Source organism: Monopterus albus, unplaced genomic scaffold, assembly GCF_001952655.1.
Source record: "Monopterus albus unplaced genomic scaffold, M_albus_1.0 scaffold534.1, whole genome shotgun sequence".
Lineage (NCBI taxonomy): Eukaryota > Metazoa > Chordata > Actinopteri > Synbranchiformes > Synbranchidae > Monopterus > Monopterus albus.
This window is the reverse complement of record NW_018128414.1, coordinates 32,803-38,523: the sequence shown is the minus strand read 5'-3', so window position 1 is coordinate 38,523 and position 5,721 is coordinate 32,803. Positions and strand designations below refer to the sequence as shown.

The window sequence follows — 5,721 nt, the reverse complement described above, 5'->3', positions numbered from 1 at the left end:
TTTTCTGCACCACTGTATTTATTTGTTTAGCTACCAGTCATCAGGATGATGTATTATTATAGATTAAGCCACCTGGCCACCATACTACAGCTAGTTAAAAGTACCTGAGTGGTTAAAATGAGCTTTACCTTTACCGAATGCAGAATTTACTCACTAAACAATTAAATTATCTGTCGTGTTGTTCGCAGATGTTTTCATCAGTAATTATAAATCAATAACGTATAGCCTGTAGGTCTAAAAACCTGTAATAATATACTAATACTTTACTTCATCCGTAACATTTAAACACGGGCCCTGTTGGGGGCGTGGCTTTTCGTACCAGTGGGCGGAGATAACTTGACTATGTACAGTGATTGACAGCTGAGCGGGTTAAAGCCTGAGGATGAAAGCAGCTGTCAGACTCGGAAACTCGCCGGTCTGGACGTGAATAACAGTCGCTGCTTTGCAACAACCACCCTCGGGATTTCCATACGTTTCTGGAGTGTAACAGAGCTTAAACCTACTTTACTTCTGTTGTGGGAAGAAGAAACAGAAAGACTGGCATTACTTTGTCTGTGATCAGCCCAGGTAAGACCAACTCCCTGCAGGTTAGTCAAGACCAGGCTAGGAAGAGTGGGAAGTAGTACAATTTAATATAATGCAGACACAGTCTGGAAGAAGTCCAGTACTTTAGTTAATAGTAGAAACACCATAGTGTAAAAATACTTAGTTACAAGTCCTGCATTCAAACTGTTACTTAAGTAGTAATACAAAAGTATTAGTCAAAATCAACCGCATAGGTTTTATACACACATATATAGAGATTATACAATTAAAGAGTGTCTCAAAATCATATGTTCACACACTATAGATGACAAAACTAAACGGTTTCAGTGCTGCACTACAATGAAAGCCTCAAGTCAACATCACTGTACTGTAAGACAAAACTCAGGGGTGAGAGCTTTCAGGAGAGTGTTGTGTCACAGGAAAGGAGACAGAATAAAGCATTTACTGTGAAAATCAAAAGGTGAAAATAGGTTTTAGGTTGTTGTAATCCTGTTGCACCACCGTTTCTGACCAACTGACTGGTGGCTTTCTTTAAAGTAACGGGAAACAGGACAGGTGACATCTGCACATCTGGTGGCTTGCTCTTCACGGACCAGATGTTTGTCCTACATCAGTTTTGGGACATGGGCACTGTGACACATGTATGATTATGTCTGCCGGTGGTGAGGTGTGACAAACTGCACTACATAAAATACGCTCCTTTACTGACTTGGCTTTGTGAACTGTCTCCCTTGTGCCTGACAAGTAGGAGCTTAAACCAAATGTGTTTTGAAACACGATCAACTAAAAGCAAAATGATTCAATAAATGATCAAACAGGCACATGCATATGGTCTGGAACAGTGACAACGCTAATGCTGTTTTGTTTTTGCACAGAAAATAATCTTGGTGTCTTCTAACCCAAAGGTTGATCTATATCCAACCATAAACGAGTAATTTTGGTTGGTTAAAAGTGTGAAAGTACTGCCTCTGTGTGGAAAAGCATCGATACTGACCTTAATGATCAGGGGTGTCCACCATGATGTGGCTGAGCAGCAAACCCTGGTCTCATGTTACCTTACATAAAACTGAGATACAGTTTTTACATTTGACAAAGAACCATCAGATCAGCAAAATCTCATATTGGTTGTTTTGTTTTTGTGTTTTATTGTGATGGGACGTTCGTCTCCAGAAACACATCGCTGAGACCTCATGGAGCAAAGCCGAAACAACTGTGTAAAAGGTTCAGGTCCTTTATAGACGCTGTATCTCCGCATCGGGCTGAAGGTGACGTGCTGCACTAAAACTGTATTAGACCTCGATCAGCTGGAACTGCCTGAAATTATAAACAAGGTCAGAAAAGATCCAAACACCTCCAGACAAACTGTGTGTGTTTAATCCCTGGTTTGTGTGATGGCATGTGACCAACTTTAACACACAGGTTGATGCTGTGTTTCTATAGCTGTGAGGACACTCACTGATATAATGGGTCGTTTAAACCGGACAACACGTCCTCACAGTGCAGAAATGTCCTCACAATGATGGCACTGAGCTAAAATGAGTCCATAGCAAGACACACACATGGTCATGGTTTGGGATTAAACATCATAATCTCATCTTGGATTAGTCTCTCTCTCTCTCTTGTACACACACACACACACACACACACACACACACACACACACACACACACACACACACACACACACACACTATGATGACAACATGATAATCCAAACAGGAAATTGGACCAAAATCCAACAGTTTGCCCTGAACACACACAGATTAGAGGCCCAGATGGTAAAGGATGGATTTGTTGTGTGAGCCAGACAGTGTATAACCTTTTATCTCTCTCTCTCTCTGGTCAACAGGCTGCTGGCTCGTCCATGTTGTCTCTGTAGCAGCGTCACAGAGGTAGGTCTACTGTAGGGCGACTTCTTGGAGTGCCCCTTGGGAATTCATGGAATGTCCCGAAACGCCCAGGGTGGGAAACGGACACGTTCTCATTTTTCCTGTTTGCTTGTTGCTGCTGACGGCCATCACTTCCTGTTCTGACTTTGACAGTTGCTAATTTTAGGACAGAGACAGAAATACAAGGATAAATACAGACAAAGAATATCTCAGTTGTTTCTCTGCATTCACAGAAATATAGTGAGATTGTAATAAGTGATGTGGACAAAATAGAACCACCTAACGGTACAAACCACCATCACAGATAACATCAGAACAGCACCTTAAATAAAAAAATAAAGTACATTATAAAACAAAAGACTGCAGGTCTGTTTATTAGACTGCATGACTGGCAGCCCAGTGCATATAAAGCCACAGTTGGACATAGAAGAATGTTTTTAAATCGACTGCACGGGTCATTTTTCATGTATCAGAACAAGAAGCACAGACCTTGTGCACTTTATGTGGTTTGTTAATCATTTTTCAAGCTGTACCACAAGTTGTACAAGTTTAGATTTATTTCTCACCTTTCAGGCAGGACCTCAGTTAAGTTCTTGTAGAAACGTGCCACTTGATGCAGGTAGCTGATTATTACAATGAGAACTTTATATTTATTACTGAACATACTCTAACCACAGTGGTGAACCAACTAACAGGCTGACAGTCCCACTTAGAGCCACGCTGCTAAAAACACCGCTCACTGTGTTGGATTACCTTTGTGCAGCCTCCAATCTCTGCAAATTGATTTTCATAGTTTAGTGAAATAAACTAAGGGCTGCCTAGGAGGAAGGAAATCAAGCTTAAAGCCAACAGCATTACAAGCTTTGGACAACAGGCAGACAGTTGTTTTCACAGCCTCATACATGGAAAACATACAGGGATACACATTATATAGGTGTTTGTCAGTAAGTGGCTAAACTACTGCTAAGCTCCTGGAAGTCAAAGTGTGTCGGCCATGTCTACAACTCAGCGAGCTGTGCTTCTGAAGTGTACCACAATAATTACTCAGCTCCATCCACCTCCATCTCCTTCAGGCCAGCAGCTGCCTGCAGAGCCCAGGAAAGGGGCCTGATCCGGGGCTGAGCGCGCCAGCTAACTCCCCCAGTCCTCATATCAGAAATCCCACATACTGACCTGGGACATGCTATAGTCACCTGACAACCAATCAAAATGATGGCCTCTGTGGTTGCTGGGGGCAAGCGGAAGAAGTCTATCACATTGAGAGGGGTGGACCCCGAGACCTGTATGATTGTGTTTAAGAACCACTGGGCTCAGGTACTGAACTCCTCCCCTACACTACTCACTTCCTGTTGGCATCTACTGTCTCTGTGTCTTCAGTCAGATTTTTCTCAGAACGTCTGGCAGACGCTGTGTGTGACTGTGTGTTACTGACCCAGGCCTTGGCCCTTAAACACTGGATCCATTTAGAGCACGCCTCTCTCTACACTGGCCAAGAAACCCCACACACCCTTCATGTCTGTGTGCAAGTGTGTTGTGTGTGTGGTGTTTGTCTGAAGCGGCCGAGGCCAAAGATTAATACAAGTCCAGACAGTGAGTTACGTTCTTCTCTTTCTCTTCTCATTCATCTCTTGTTCACTGCTCCCACTGTCATCCACTGGATCTTACATTTCTCAGAACAATCACATCTTTGTCTATTCGTGCAAATTAAAGAGGATTATTTTAGAAGCAAGACAAATGCTACAGTTTCACAGAAAACTATTGAATGAAATCTTTAAAACAGACCATTAAAACACAGATATGTTGTCTTCCAAGGTTTTCTGAAGGAACATTTTGGAGCCTTAGTTTTTGTTTAACCACTTTGTGTCAGTTACTGGAGCCAGAACTGGGTAGAAATCAGGTGGGACGAATACGCTACAACTACCATGACAAACTGACAGGCCGAGACACCTGCATGTCTCCACTGCACTTTGTTGCATTTTATTTTTAGTGCTGTGCCAACTTTTCCATCTCAGCCAAAAGTAAAAGCATTTTTCCAACATTTAAGTCATTTTTTCATATTTACAATATTTCCACTCAGGTTTTATAAGTGCAAATTTAAAAAAACAAGAGGATGGAAACAGACTTACCAAAATGTCTCCAATGTCATTCTCTGTCAGGTTGTGAAGATCCTGGAGAAACACGAGCCGGGTCGTAACGGCACTGGTGCATTGGGTTTCCTCACCGGTCACGTTAGCAGGGGTTCTGGAGCGTTGCACCTTGGTCCGATCCCTGCAGATGAGGCCAGCGCTGTCCAGAACTATGTGGAACACATGCTCTTCCTGCTTTGATGGAGGAGTAAGCGGGTCAATGTAGGAGAACTAAGAACAGAACGTTTCATCATGCCAGTCTGTTGTATTGTCCTGGGTCTGACGCCGGATGTGCACTGACCCCAGGAGGAGTGATGGGTGCGATCCTGGAGTTTGTGGTTCTGGAGGGTGTGATGGAGCGGCTGTTTCTCTGGAGTCTGAGGAGACAGTTTACCGAGGACATGAAGCTGGAGCAGCTCAGGATGTACCAGATGCTTCTGTCTCAGGCCAAACAGCCTCTACTGCACCATAAACCTGTTCTACGGCCGCTCATGATGCTGCTGGCCTCCTGCTCCGGAGCCACAACTGGTCAGTTAGTGGTGAGACTGTTAAAGGAACACTTCAACAGCTGGGGGGACAAGCTAATTCACTTTCGTTTTGACGGTTATGTGAGAAGAACAATACCAGTTTAAAAATCTGTCTGTTAAAGCCAGCAGCCGATTAACTTAGCTTAGGACAAAGACTGGAAACAGGGGGAAACTGCTAGCCTGGCTCGGCTCAAAGCTCACTCATTAACCATATAACTATCACCTCTTATAAATCCATGACTACCACCTTCTGAGCCTACTAGCAGGTGGAGCATTTTGGTCCCAATAACACCCGACAGGCCACTGATTGACATGACAATTTGAACAAACATGTTATATCTTGTCTATTTAATCCTACAAACACCAAAGTGAAACAATACAAACTTTCTCACTTAAAATCATCATGAATTCTTTCCCGCCTTTGCATAAATGAACCAACCAGTTTAAAAAGCACTTTGCACTGCACTGGAGGGGTTGGATGTGCTAATAACATCTAATTGGTTTTTAGTGGTTAATTAGGAAGTGTGTTCACATGCTGCTGATGTAGCCAGATGTTTCATCGGTTACCTGGTTAGTTATCACCTGTCTCCAGACAGGGGTGGTGTGGTGGAGGCGGAGCTGGTCCTCCTGCTG

The 5,721-nt window shown here is 43.3% G+C and overlaps 1 protein-coding gene across 1 annotated transcript in view; it reads right to left on the bottom strand.

The window, feature by feature from the left end:
- Window positions 1–5,721, bottom strand: part of LOC109953031 (SH3 domain-containing protein 19-like) — a 30,328-nt gene extending 24,607 nt beyond the window's left edge. Inside the window, 4 exon segments of the mRNA XM_020588376.1 lie at window positions 2,366–2,591; window positions 4,562–4,753; window positions 4,863–4,938; window positions 5,656–5,721. The gene's annotated coding sequence lies outside the window, so the exon portion shown is untranslated.